Genomic DNA, 16,612 nt, shown 5'->3' with positions numbered 1-16,612 from the left:
CTGTATATAGAATGGAAAGGTTGGAGGATCTCATGTGTGGAGGACATTTCCTTCTGCTGAGATCTGATTCCCGTCTTTTCAGGAGGTCCGTTCTGCCGGTTTTCCTTCAAAGGTTTTTTGGGTTTGGAAGTGTCCGGGAAATTTAATCACAGCAAATTTCGGGGAATTATTTAGTGGCTCCTAATTATCAATGCAGTGAGAGAAGAGACACCGGGGGCATGCTTCCAAAGCTGATCTTCCATCTCATAGGACATGTTTGGTCCGGTAAAGTGACAAATTCTGATCAAATTGCAGAACCTCATCATGTGTGTGCGTGTAGATTCCCATGGGTGTCCATATTACATCACCACCAAGTGAATGCATGAAAGTTTGACCCCCATAAATCACAGGAGGACCACCAAGATAATGCATGAAAGTCTGACCCCCATAAATCACAGGAGGAACACCAAGATAATGCATGAAAGTCTGAACCCCATAAATCACAGGAGGACCACCAAGATAATGCATGAAAGTCTGAACCCCATAAATCACAGGAGGACCACCAAGATAATGCATGAAAGTCTGACCCCCATATGAGATGAAGCTTTAATATTTGAAGAGATAGAGATTAATGCCCCCAGTGTGGTGATTGAACTCTATGACAGCAATCAAGGGGTACGTATATGGCCGTACTCTGAGGGTGGATAATTTCCGCCATTATTTGTTACGGATTATTGTGTTCCTTGTATCAGGGGGAAGATACAGTTGTTGGAAGGAGTGTGTGCCTCCCAGTTGTAACATTGGCTGGTGATGACTGTAGACCCCCAACACTGGCGTGGCATCCAATAATGAAAGCTGACATGCACTGCGGAGATGTCCTGTGAACTTGAGGGACATGTGAGTGTGTGATATAGTCTGTGATTTGTAATATTCCTCTTATATTCTAAAGAATATTTCATTTGTATTTCATCAGCATGTTTGAACTTCCATGTACAATACCTCAAGAAAAAGATCTGATGGTTTCTATAATGGATCACAATATGGTGGAAGAGGATGAGGAAATTGTAGATACATTAATAGATCTGGAGAACAGACTTCTCTCTGGCTTTCCAAGCCATTGTGGGCTTTCTAGTGGGCCCCAATCACACTGTCCCAATGACATTGCCCCATCACATTGCCCCAATCACATTGCCCCATCACATTGCCCCAATCACATTGCCCCAATCACATTGCCCCTTTACATTGCCCCTTTACATTGCCCCATCACATTGCCCCATCACATTGCCCCAATGACATTGCCCCAATGACATTGCCCCATCACATTGCCCCCATCACATTGCCCCAATCACATTGTCCCAATCACATTGCCCCAATCACATTGCCCCTTTACATTGCCCCATCACATTGCCCCATCACATTGCCCCAATAACATTGCCCCATCACATTTCCCCAATCACATTGCCCCATCACATTTCCCCAATCACATTGCCCCATATAATTTTTTCATTTCGTTTTCACCAATGATCTATTATCTTGCAATGTGACCCAGTACATCCTCTATACCCAACAATCCAGCAACCCAATGTCATATCATTCCCGTCTCTATGAATGGAGAGAATAAACATTGGAGGAGTTGAAGATGTTTCTGAGCCTCACATTCAATATGGGACTCACCAATAAAATTGAGTTACGCTCATACCGGTCCACTCACCCCATCCCCCACATGCCGATCTACTCACCAGTAATGCCCAGAATGAGGTATTTAACGATTATGGGGTTCCTCCATTATAAAGATAATACCCAGCCCCCTCCCCGATATCACCCGGCATATGACAAGTTCTATAAAATTCGGCCATTTCTAATTTTTTTTTTCAGAAAAATTCACCAAATTATTTACCCCGGACCAAAATATCTGCATGAATGAGTCGCTTGTCCACTTTACCGGCAGGCTGGACATCAAGAAATTCATCCCCAGCAAAAGGACCCAGTATAGGGTGACAGGAGAGAGAAGATCAATATCTGATCGATCACCAATCACGTGCTGTATGGGGGATGGTGATTTATATACAATACATGAAGCTCTGATATCACACAATGAAATGTCAGTGCCTTGGTTTTATGTTTATTATAATACTTTTATATGGCAGAAATATATCTGAGTGCTTCTACCTGTTTTAGAATGAAATGTGTCTATTGTTTTTCAGTTGGATGGCTGGTCATGAAGACTCACAACAAACTGATGTCCACTATCAATCCTTAGATAGAAAAGGCCAATTCAATTGGCGCTTTGTCTTTTCTTTCGACTTTGTGCTCCAGGAAGAGCTGTGCATTGTGTCTAAGAAGGTAAATGCCGGGAACATTGCTGTGCCTGTATATAGAATGGAAAGGTTGGATCTCATGTGTGGAGGACATTTCCTTATGCTGAGATCTGATTCCCGTCTTTTCAGAAGGTCCGTTCTGCCGGTTTTCCTTCGATGGTTTATTGGGTTTGAAAGTGTCCGGGAAATTTAATCACAGCAAATTTCGGGGAATTAATTAGTGTCTCCTAATTATCAATGCAGTGAGAGAAGAGACACCGGGGGCATGCTTCCAAAGCTGATCTTCCATCTCATAGGACATGTTTGGTCCGGTAAAGTGACAGATTCTGATCAAATTGAAGAACCTCATCATGTGTGTGCGTGTAGATTCCCATGGGTGTCCATATTACATCACCACCAAGATAATGCATGAAAGTTTGACTCCCATAAATCACAGGAGGACCACCAAGATAATGCATGAAAGTCTGAACCCCATAAATCACAGGAGGACCACCAAGATAATGCATGAAAGTCTGAACACCATAAATCACAGGAGGACCACCAAGATAATGCATGAAAGTCTGACCCCCATAAATCACAGGAGGTCCACCAAGATAATGCATGAAAGTCTGACCCCCATAAATCACAGGAGGACCACCAAGATAATGCATGAAAATCTAACCCCCATATGAGAGGAAGCTTTAATATTTGAAGAGATAGAGATTAATCCCCCCAGTGTGGTGATTGAACTCTATGACAGCAATCAAGTGGTACGTATATGGCCGTACTCTGAGGGTGGATAATTTCCGCCATTATTTGTTACGTATTATTGTGTTCCTTGTATCAGGGGGAAGATACATTTGTTGGAAGGAGTGTGTGCCTCCCGGTTGTAACATTGGCTGGTGATGATTGTAGACCCCCAACACTGGCGTGGCATCCAATAATGAAAGCTGACATGCACTGCGGAGATGTCCTGTGTACTTGAGGGACATGTGAGTGTGTGATATAGTCTGTGATTTGTAATATTCCTCTTATATTCTAAAGAATATTTCATTTGTATTTCACCAGCATGTTTGAACTTCCATGTACAATACCTCAAGAAAAAGATCTGATGGTTTCTATTATGGATCACAATATGGTGGAAGAGGATGAGGAAATTGTAGATACATTAATAGATCTGGAGAACAGACTTCTCTCCGGCTTTCCAAGCCATTGTGGGCTTTCTAGTGGGCCCCAATCACACTGTCCCAATGACATTGCCCCAATCATATTGCCCCATCACATTGCCCCATCACATTTCCCCATCACATTGCCCCAATCACGTTGCCCCATCACATTGCCCCAATCACATTTGCCCAATCACATTGCCCCAATCACATTTGCCCAATCACATTGCCCCATCACATTTCCCCAATCACATTGCCCCATCACATTTCCCCAATCACATTGCCCCATCACATTGCCCCATCACATTTCCCCATCACATTGCCCCATCACATTGCCCCATCACATTTCCCCAATCACATTGCCCCATCACATTGCCCCATCACATTTCCCCAATCACATTGCCCCATCACATTTCCCCAATCACATTGCCCCATATAATTTTTTCATTTTGTTTTCACCAATGATCTATTATCTTGCAATGTGGCCCAGTACATCCTCTATACTCAACAATCCAGCAACCCAATGTCATATTATTCCCGTCTCTATGACTGGAGAGAATAAACATTGGAGGAGTTGAAGATGTTTTTGAGCCTCACATTCAATATGGCACTCACCCCTCCCCGATATCCCCCGGCATATGACAAGTTCTATAAAATTTGGCCATTTCTAATTTTTTTTTCAGAAAAATTCACCAAATTATTTACCCCGGACCAAAATATCTGCATGAATGAGTCGCTTGTCCACTTTACCGGCAGGCTGGACATCAAGAAATTCATCCCCAGCAAAAGGGCCCAGTATAGGGTGACAGGAGAGAGAAGATCAATATCTGATCGATCACCAATCACGTGCTGTATGGGGATGGTGATTTATATACAATACATGAAGCTCTGATATCACACGATGAAATGTCAGTGCCTTGGTTTTATGTTTATTATAATACTTTTATATGGCAGAAATCTATCTGAGTGCTTCTACCTGTTTTAGAATGAAATGTGTCTATTGTTTTTCAGTTGGATGGCTGGTCATGACGACTCGCAGGAAACAGAAGTGTACTACGAGTCATTAGATGGACAAGGCCGATTTAATTGGAGATTTGTGTTTACTTTCAACTTTTTGCTCCAGGAAGAGCTGTGTATTATTTCTAAGAAGGTAAATGGCGGGAACATTGCTGTGCCTGTATATAGAATGGAAAGGTTGGAGGATCTCATGTGTGGTGGACATTTCCTTCTGCTGAGATCTGATTCCCGTCTTTTCAGAAGGTCCATTCTGCCGGTTTTCCTTCAATGGTTTATTGGGTTTGGAAGTGTCCGGGAAATTTAATCACAGCAAATTTCGGGGAATTATTTAGTGGCTCCTAATTATCAATGCAGTGAGAGAAGAGACACCGGGGGCATGCTTCCAAAGCTGATCTTCCATCTCATAGGACATGTTTGGTCCGGTAAAGTGACAGATTCTGATCAAATTGCAGAACCTCATCATGTGTGTGCGTGTAGATTCCCATGGGTGTCCATATTACATCACCACCAAGTGAATGCATGAAAGTTTGACCCCCATAAATCACAGGAGGACCACCAAGATAATGCATGAAAGTCTGAACCCCATAAATCACAGGAGGACCACCAAGATAATGCATGAAAGTCTGAACCCCATAAATCACAGGAGGACCACCAAGATAATGCATGAAAGTCTGAACCCCATAAATCACAGGAGGACCACCAAGATAATGCATGAAAGTCTGAACCCCATAAATCACAGGAGGACCACCAAGATAATGCATGAAAATCTGGCCCCCTTATGAGATGAAGCTTTAATATTTGAAGAGATAGAGATTAATCCCCCCAGTGTGGTGATTAAGCTCTATGACAGCAATCAAGGGGTACGTATACGGCCATACTCTGAGGGTGGATCATTTCCGCCATTATTTGTTATGGATTATTGTGTTCCTTGTATCAGGGGAAGATACATTTGTTGGAAGGAGTGTGTGCCTCCCGGTTGTAACATTGGCTGGTGATGACTGTAGACCCCCAACACTGGCGTGGCATCCAATAATGAAAGCTGACATGCACTGCGGAGATGTCCTGTGTACTTGAGGGACATGTGAGTGTGTGATGAAGTCTGTGATTTGTAATATATTCCTATTATATTCTAAAGAATATTTCATTTGTATTTCACCAGCATGTTTGAACTTCCATGTACAATACCTCAAGAAAAAGATCTGATGGTTTCTATAATGGATCACAATATGTTGGAAGAGGATGAGGAAATTGTAGATACATTAATAGATCTGGAGAACAGACTTCTCTCCGGCTTTCCAAGCCATTGTGGGCTTTCTAGTGGGCCCCAATCACACTGTCCCAATGACATTGCCCCATCACATTGCCCCAATCATATTGCCCCATCACATTGCCCCATCACATTGCCCCATCACATTGCCCCAATCATATTGCCCCATCACATTGCCCCATCACATTGCCCCAATCATATTGCCCCATCACATTGCCCCATCACATTGCCCCATCACATTTCTCCAATCACATTTCCCCAATCACATTTCCCCAATCACATTGCCCCATATAATTTTTTCATTTTGTTTTCACCAATGATCTATTATCTTGCAATGTGGCCCAGTACATCCTCTATACCCAACAATCCAGCAACCCAATGTCATATTATTCCCGTCTCTATGAATGGAGAGAATAAACATTGGAGGAGTTGAAGATGTTTTTGTGCTTCACATTCAATATGGCACTCACCAATAAAATTGAGTTACGCTCATACCGGTCCACTCACCCCATCCCCCACATGCCGATCTACTCACCAGTAATGCCCAGAATGAGGTATTTAATGATTATGGGGTTCCTCCATTATAAAGATAATACCCAGCCCCCTCCCCGATATCACCCGGCATATGACAAGTTCTATAAAATTCAGCCATTTCTATTTTTTTTTTTTCAGAAAAATTTGCCAAATTATTTACCCCGGACCAAAATATCTGCGTGAATGAGTCGCTTGTCCACTTTACCGTCAGGCTGGACATCAAGAAATTCAACCCCAGCAAAAGGGCCCAGTATAGAGTGACAGGAGAGATAAGATCAATATCTGATCGATCACCAATCACGTGGTGTATGGGGAATGGTGATTTATATACAATACATGAAGCTCTGATATCACACAATGAAATGTCAGTGCCTTGGTTTTATGTTTATTATAATAGTTTTATATGGCAGAACTCTATCTGAGTGCTTCTACCTGTTTTAGAATGAAATGTGTCTATTGTTTTTCAGTTGGATGGCTGGCCATGAAGATGCACAACAAACTGATGTCCACTATCAATCCTTAGATGGAAAAGGCCAATTCAATTGGTGATCTGTCTTTTCCTTTGACTATCTGCCGCAGGAAGAGCTGTGCATTGTGTCTAAGAAGGTAAATGCCGGGAACATTGCTGTGCCTGTATATAGAATGGAAAGGTTGGAGGATCTCATGTGTGGTGGACATTTCCTTCTGCTGAGATCTGATTCCCGTCTTTTCAGAAGGTCCGTTCTGCCGGTTTTCCTTCGATGGTTTATTGGGTTTGAAAGTGTCCGGGAAATTTAATCACAGCAAATTTCGGGGAATTATTTAGTGGCTCCTAATTATCAATGCAGTGAGAGAAGAGACACCGGGGGCATGCTTCCAAAGCTGATCTTCCATCTCATAGGACATGTTTGGTCCGGTAAAGTGACAGATTCTGATCAAATTGCAGAACCTCATCATGTGTGTGCGTGTAGATTCCCATGGGTGTCCATATTACATCACCACCAAGATAATGCATGAAAGTTTGACCCCCATAAATCACAGGAGGAACACCAAGATAATGCATGAAAGTCTGAACCCCATAAATCACAGGAGGACCACCAAGATAATGCATGAAAGTCTGAACACCATAAATCACAGGAGGACCACCAAGATAATGCATGAAAATCTGACCCCCATATGAGATGAAGCTTTAATATTTGAAGAGATAGAGATTAATCCCCCCAGTGTGGTGATTAAGCTCTATGACAGAAATCAAGGGGTACGTATACGGCCGTACTCTGAGGGTGGATAATTTCCGCCATTATTTGTTACGGATTATTGTGTTCCTTGTATCAGGGGGAAGATACATTTGTTGGAAGGAGTGTGTGCCTCCCGGTTGTAACATTGGCTGGTGATGACTGTAGACCCCCAACACTGGCGTGGCATCCAATAATGAAAGCTGACATGCACTGCGGAGATGTCCTGTGTACTTGAGGGACATGTGAGTGTGTGATATAGTCTGTGATTTGTAATATTCCTCTTATATTCTGAAGAATATTTCATTTGTATTTCACCAGCATGTTTGAACTTCCATGTACAATACCTCAAGAAAAAGATCTGATGGTTTCTATAATGGATCACAATATGATGGAAGAGGATGAGGAAATTGTAGATACATTAAAAGATCTGGAGAACAGACTTCTCTCCGGCTTTCCAAGCCATTGTGGGCTTTCTAGTGGGCCCCAATCACACTGTCCCAATGACATTGCCCCATCACATTGCCCCAATCATATTGCCCCATCACATTGCCCCAATCACATTACCCCTTTACATTGCCCCATCACATTGCCCCATCACATTGCCCCAATCACATTTCCCCAATCACATTGCCCCATCACATTGCCCCAATCACATTGCCCCATCACATTTCCCCAATCACATTGCCCCATCACATTTCCCCAATCACATTGCCCCATCACATTTTCCCATCACATTGCCCCATCACATTTCCCCAATCACATTGCCCCATCACATTTCCCCAATCACATTGCCCCATATAATTTTTTCATTTTGTTTTCACCAATGATCTATTATCTTGCAATGTGGCCCAGTACATCCTCTATACTCAACAATCCAGCAACCCAATGTCATATTATTCCCATCTCTATGACTGGAGAGAATAAACATTGGAGGAGTTGAAGATGTTTTTGAGCCTCACATTCAATATGGCACTCACCCCTCCCCGATATCCCCCGGCATATGACAAGTTCTATAAAATTTGGCCATTTCTAATTTTTTTTTTCAGAAAAATTCGCCAAATTATTTACCCCGGACCAAAATATCTGCATGAATGAGTCGTTTGTCCACTTTACCGGCAGGCTGGACATCAAGAAATTCATCCCCAGCAAAAGGGCCCAGTATAGGGTGACAGGAGAGAGAAGATCAATATCTGATCGATCACCAATCACGTGCTGTATGGGGGATGGTGATTTATATACAATACATGAAGCTCTGATATCACACAATGAAATGTCAGTGCCTTGGTTTTATGTTTATTATAATACTTTTATATGGCAGAAATATATCTGAGTGCTTCTACCTGTTTTAGAATGAAATGTGTCTATTGTTTTTCAGTTGGATGGCTGGTCATGAAGACTCACAACAAACTGATGTCCACTATCAATCCTTAGATGGAAAAGGCCAATTCAATTGGCGCTTTGTCTTTTCTTTCGACTTTGTGCTCCCGGAAGAGCTGTGCATTGTGTCTAAGAAGGTAAATGCCGGGAACATTGCTGTGCCTGTATATAGAATGGAAAGGTTGGAGGATCTCATGTGTGGTGGACATTTCCTTCTGCTGAGATCTGATTCCCGTCTTTTCAGAAGGTCCGTTCTGCCGGTTTTCCTTCGATGGTTTATTGGGTTTGAAAGTGTCCGGGAAATTTAATCACAGCAAATTTCGGGGAATTAATTAGTGTCTCCTAATTATCAATGCAGTGAGAGAAGAGACACTGGGGGCATGCTTCCAAAGCTTATCTTCCATCTCATAGGACATGTTTGGTCCGGTAAAGTGACAGATTCTGATCAAATTGCAGAACCTCATCATGTGTGTGCGTGTAGATTCCCATGGGTGTCCATATTACATCACCACCAAGATAATGCATGAAAGTTTGACTCCCATAAATCACAGGAGGACCACCAAGATAATGCATGAAAGTCTGAACCCCATAAATCACAGGAGGACCACCAAGATAATGCATGAAAATCTAACCCCCATATGAGATGAAGCTTTAATATTTGAAGAGATAGAGATTAATCCCCCCAGTGTGGTGATTGAACTCTATGACAGCAATCAAGTGGTACGTATACGGCCGTACTCTGAGGGTGGATAATTTCCACCATTATTTGTTACGTATTATTGTGTTCCTTGTATCAGGGGGAAGATACATTTGTTGGAAGGAGTGTGTGCCTCCCGGTTGTAACATTGGCTGGTGATGACTGTAGACCCCCAACACTGGCATGGCATCCAATAATGAAAGCTGACATGCACTGCGGAGATGTCCTGTGTACTTGAGGGACATGTGAGTGTGTGATATAGTCTGTGATTTGTAATATTCCTCTTATATTCTAAAGAATATTTCATTTGTATTTCACCAGCATGTTTGAACTTCCATGTACAATACCTCAAAAAAAAGATCTGATGGTTTCTATAATGGATCACAATATGGTGGAAGAGGATGAGGAAATTGTAGATACATTAATAGATCTGGAGAACAGACTTCTCTCCGGCTTTCCAAGCCATTGTGGGCTTTCTAGTGGACCCCAATCACACTGTCCCAATCATATTGCCCCATCATATTGCCCCAATCATATTGCCCCATCACATTGCCCCATCACATTGCCCCAATCACGTTGCCCCTTTACATTGCCCCATCACATTGCCCCAATCACATTTCCCCATCACATTGCCCCATCACATTTCCCCAATCACATTGCCCCATCACATTGCCCCATCACATTGCCCCATCACATTTCCCCATCACATTGCCCCATCACATTGCCCCATCACATTTCCCCAATCACATTGCCCCATCACATTGCCCCAATCACATTGCCCCAATCACATTGCCCCATCACATTTCCCCAATCACATTGCCCCATATAATTTTTTCATTTTGTTTTCACCAATGATCTATTATCTTGCAATGTGGCCCAGTACATCCTCTATACTCAACAATCCAGCAACCCAATGTCATATTATTCCCGTCTCTATGACTGGAGAGAATAAACATTGGAGGAGTTGAAGATGTTTTTGAGCCTCACATTCAATATGGCACTCACCCCTCCCCGATATCCCCCGGCATATGACAAGTTCTATAAAATTTGGCCATTTCTAATTTTTTTTTTCAGAAAAATTCGCCAAATTATTTACCCCGGACCAAAATATCTGCATGAATGAGTCGTTTGTCCACTTTACCGGCAGGCTGGACATCAAGAAATTCATCCCCAGCAAAAGGGCCCAGTATAGGGTGACAGGAGAGAGAAGATCAATATCTGATCGATCACCAATCACGTGCTGTATGGGGGATGGTGATTTATATACAATACATGAAGCTCTGATATCACACAATGAAATGTCAGTGCCTTGGTTTTATGTTTATTATAATACTTTTATATGGCAGAAATATATCTGAGTGCTTCTACCTGTTTTAGAATGAAATGTGTCTATTGTTTTTCAGTTGGATGGCTGGTCATGAAGACTCACAACAAACTGATGTCCACTATCAATCCTTAGATGGAAAAGGCCAATTCAATTGGCGCTTTGTCTTTTCTTTCGACTTTGTGCTCCCGGAAGAGCTGTGCATTGTGTCTAAGAAGGTAAATGCCGGGAACATTGCTGTGCCTGTATATAGAATGGAAAGGTTGGAGGATCTCATGTGTGGTGGACATTTCCTTCTGCTGAGATCTGATTCCCGTCTTTTCAGAAGGTCCGTTCTGCCGGTTTTCCTTCGATGGTTTATTGGGTTTGAAAGTGTCCGGGAAATTTAATCACAGCAAATTTCGGGGAATTAATTAGTGTCTCCTAATTATCAATGCAGTGAGAGAAGAGACACTGGGGGCATGCTTCCAAAGCTTATCTTCCATCTCATAGGACATGTTTGGTCCGGTAAAGTGACAGATTCTGATCAAATTGCAGAACCTCATCATGTGTGTGCGTGTAGATTCCCATGGGTGTCCATATTACATCACCACCAAGATAATGCATGAAAGTTTGACTCCCATAAATCACAGGAGGACCACCAAGATAATGCATGAAAGTCTGAACCCCATAAATCACAGGAGGACCACCAAGATAATGCATGAAAATCTAACCCCCATATGAGATGAAGCTTTAATATTTGAAGAGATAGAGATTAATCCCCCCAGTGTGGTGATTGAACTCTATGACAGCAATCAAGTGGTACGTATACGGCCGTACTCTGAGGGTGGATAATTTCCACCATTATTTGTTACGTATTATTGTGTTCCTTGTATCAGGGGGAAGATACATTTGTTGGAAGGAGTGTGTGCCTCCCGGTTGTAACATTGGCTGGTGATGACTGTAGACCCCCAACACTGGCATGGCATCCAATAATGAAAGCTGACATGCACTGCGGAGATGTCCTGTGTACTTGAGGGACATGTGAGTGTGTGATATAGTCTGTGATTTGTAATATTCCTCTTATATTCTAAAGAATATTTCATTTGTATTTCACCAGCATGTTTGAACTTCCATGTACAATACCTCAAAAAAAAGATCTGATGGTTTCTATAATGGATCACAATATGGTGGAAGAGGATGAGGAAATTGTAGATACATTAATAGATCTGGAGAACAGACTTCTCTCCGGCTTTCCAAGCCATTGTGGGCTTTCTAGTGGACCCCAATCACACTGTCCCAATCATATTGCCCCATCATATTGCCCCAATCATATTGCCCCATCACATTGCCCCATCACATTGCCCCAATCACGTTGCCCCTTTACATTGCCCCATCACATTACCCCAATCACATTTCCCCATCACATTGCCCCATCACATTTCCCCAATCACATTGCCCCATCACATTGCCCCATCACATTGCCCCATCACATTTCCCCATCACATTGCCCCATCACATTGCCCCATCACATTGCCCCATCACATTTCCCCAATCACATTGCCCCATCACATTGCCCCATCACATTGCCCCAATCACATTGCCCCATCACATTTCCCCAATCACATTGCCCCATATAATTTTTTCATTTTGTTTTCACCAATGATCTATTATCTTGCAATGTGGCCCAGTACATCCTCTATACTCAACAATCCAGCAACCCAATGTCATATTATTCCCGTCTCTATGACTGGAGAGAATAAACATTGGAGGAGTTGAAGATGTTTTTGAGCCTCACATTCAATATGGCACTCACCCCTCCCCGATATCCCCCGGCATATGACAAGTTCTATAAAATTTGGCCATTTCTAATTTTTTTTTCAAAAAAATTCACCAAATTATTTACCCCGGACCAAAATATCTGCATGAATGAGTCGCTTGTCCACTTTACCGGCAGGCTGGACATCAAGAAATTCATCCCCAGCAAAAGGGCCCAGTATAGGGTGACAGGAGAGAGAAGATCAATATCTGATCGATCACCAATCACGTGCTGTATGGGGATGGTGATTTATATACACGATGAAATGTCAGTGCCTTGGTTTTATGTTTATTATAATACTTTTATATGGCAGAAATCTATCTGAGTGCTTCTACCTGTTTTAGAATGAAATGTGTCTATTGTTTTTCAGTTGGATGGCTGGTCATGACGACTCGTAGGAAACAGAAGTGTACTGCGAGTCATTAGATGGACAAGGCCGATTTAATTGGAGATTTGTGTTTACTTTCAACTTTTTGCTCCAGGAAGAGCTGTGTATTATTTCTAAGAAGGTAAATGGCGGGAACATTGCTGTGCCTGTATATAGAATGGAAAGGTTGGAGGATTATTGTGTTCCTTGTATCAGGGGGAAGATACATTTGTTGGAAGGAGTGTGTGCCTCCCAGTTGTAACATTGGCTGGTGATGACTGTAGACCCCCAACACTGGCGTGGCATCCAATAATGAAAGCTGACATGCACTGCGGAGATGTCCTGTGTACTTGAGGGACATGTGAGTGTGTGATATAGTCTGTGATTTGTAATATTCCTCTTATATTCTAAAGAATATTTCATTTGTATTTCACCAGCATGTTTGAACTTCCATGTACAATACCTCAAGAAAAAGATCTGATGGTTTCTATAATGGATCACAATATGATGGAAGAGGATGAGGAAATTGTAGATACATTAATAGATCTGGAGAACAGACTTCTCTTCGGCTTTCCAAGCCATTGTGGGCTTTCTAGTGGGCCCCAATCACACTGTCCCAATGACATTGCCCCATCACATTGCCCCAATCATATTGCCCCATCACATTGCCCAAAATCACATTGCCCCTTTACATTGCCCCAATCACATTTCCCCAATCACATTGCCCCAATCACATTTCCCCAATCACATTGCCCCATCACATTGCCCCAATCACGTTGCCCCTTTACATTGCCACATCACATTTCCCCAATCACATTGCCCCAATCACATTTCCCCAATCACATTGCCCCATCACATTTCCCCAATCACATTGCCCCATCACATTGCCCCATCACATTGCCCCATCACATTTTCCCATCACATTGCCCCAATCACATTGCCCCATATAATTTTTTCATTTTGTTTTCACCAATGATCTATTATCTTGCAATGTGGCCCAGTACATCCTCTATACTCAACAATCCAGCAACCCAATGTCATATTATTCCCGTCTCTATGACTGGAGAGAATAAACATTGGAGGAGTTGAAGATGTTTTTGAGCCTCACATTTAATATGGCACTCACCCCTCCCCGATATCCCCCGGCATATGACAAGTTCTATAAAATTTGGCCATTTCTAATTTTTTTTTCAGAAAAATTCGCCAAATTATTTACCCCGGACCAAAATATCTGCATGAATGAGTCGCTTGTCCACTTTACCGGCAGGCTGGACATCAAGAAATTCATCCCCAGCAAAAGGGCCCAGTATAGGGTGACAGGAGAGAGAAGATCAATATCTGATCGATCACCAATCACGTGCTGTATGGGGGATGGTGATTTATATACAATACATGAAGCTCTGATATCACACAATGAAATGTCAGTGCCTTAGTTTTATGTTTATTATAATACTTTTATATGGCAGAAATATATCTGAGTGCTTCTACCTGTTTTAGAATGAAATGTGTCTATTGTTTTTCAGTTGGATGGCTGGTCATGAAGACTCACAACAAACTGATGTCCACTATCAATCCTTGGATGGAAAAGGCCAATTCAATTGGCGCTTTGTCTTTTCTTTCGACTTTGTGCTCCAGGAAGAGCTGTGCATTGTGTCTAAGAAGGTAAATGCTGGGAACATTGCTGTGCCTGTATATAGAATGGAAAGGTTGGATCTCATGTGTGGAGGACATTTCCTTCTGCTGAGATCTGATTCCCGTCTTTTCAGGAGGTCCGTTCTGCCGGTTTTCCTTCGATGGTTTATTGGGTTTGGAAGTGTCCGGGAAATTTAATCACAGCAAATTTCGGGGAATTATTTAGTGTCTCCTAATTATCAATGCAGTGAGAGAAGAGACACCGGGGGCATGCTTCCAAAGCTGATCTTCCATCTCATAGGACATGTTTGGTCCGGTAAAGTGACAGATTCTGATCAAATTGCAGAACCTCATCATGTGTGTGCGTGTAGATTCCCATGGGTGTCCATATTACATCACCACCAAGTGAATGCATGAAAGTTTGACCCCCATAAATCACAGGAGGACCACCAAGATAATGCATGAAAGTCTGAACACCATAAATCACAGGAGGACCACCAAGATAATGCATGAAAGTCTGACCCCCATAAATCACAGGAGGACCACCAAGATAATGCATGAAAGTCTGAACCCCATAAATCACAGGAGGACCACCAAGATAATGCATGAAAATCTGGCCCCCTTATGAGATGAAGCTTTAATATTTGAAGAGATAGAGATTAATCCCCCCAGTGTGGTGATTAAGCTCTATGACAGCAATCAAGGGGTACGTATACGGCCGTACTCTGAGGGTGGATAATTTCCGCCATTATTTGTTATGGATTATTGTGTTCCTTGTATCAGGGGGAAGATACATTTGTTGGAAGGAGTGTGTGCCTCCCGGTTGTAACATTGGCTGGTGATGACTGTAGACCCCCAACACTGGCGTGGCATCCAATAATGAAAGCTGACATGCACTGCGGAGATGTCCTGTGTACTTGAGGGACATGTGAGTGTGTGATATAGTCTGTGATTTGTAATATATTCCTATTATATTCTAAAGAATATTTCATTTGTATTTCACCAGCATGTTTGAACTTCCATGTACAATACCTCAAGAAAAAGATCTGATGGTTTCTATAATGGATCACAATATGGTGGAAGAGGATGAGGAAATTGTAGATACATTAATAGATCTGGAGAACAGACTTCTCTCCAGCTTTCCAAGCCATTGTGGGCTTTCTAGTGGGCCCCAATCACACTGTCCCAATGACATTGCCCCATCACATTGCCCCAATCATATTGCCCCATCACATTGCCCCATCACATTGCCCCATCACATTGCCCCATCACATTGCCCCATCACATTTCTCCAATCACATTTCCCCAATCACATTTCCCCAATCATATTGCCCCATATAATTTTTTCATTTTGTTTTCACCAATAATCTATTATCTTGCAATGTGGCCCAGTACATCCTCTATACCCAACAATCCAGCAACCCAATGTCATATTATTCCCGTCTCTATGAATGGAGAGAATAAACATTGGAGGAGTTGAAGATGTTTTTGTGCCTCACATTCAATATGGCACTCACCAATAAAATTGAGTTACGCTCATACCGGTCCACTCACCCCATCCCCCACATGCCGATCTACTCACCAGTAATGCCCAGAATGAGGTATTTAACGATTATGGGGTTCCTCCATTATAAAGATAATACCCAGCCCCCTCCCCGATATCACCCGGCATATGACAAGTTCTATAAAATTCGGCCATTTCTATTTTTTTTTTTTTTCAGAAAAATTTGCCAAATTATTTACCCCGGACCAAAATATCTGCGTGAATGAGTCGCTTGTCCACTTTACCGTCAGGCTGGACATCAAGAAATTCAACCCCAGCAAAAGGGCTCAGTATAGAGTGACAGGAGAGATAAGATCAATATCTGATCGATCACCAATCATGTGGTGTATGGGGGATGGTGATTTATATACAATACATGAAGCTCTGATATCACACG

The sequence above is a fragment of the Aquarana catesbeiana genome, linkage group LG02 (assembly GCF_042186555.1).
Source record: "Aquarana catesbeiana isolate 2022-GZ linkage group LG02, ASM4218655v1, whole genome shotgun sequence".
NCBI lineage: Eukaryota > Metazoa > Chordata > Amphibia > Anura > Ranidae > Aquarana > Aquarana catesbeiana.
This window is presented reverse-complemented; position numbering follows the sequence as displayed.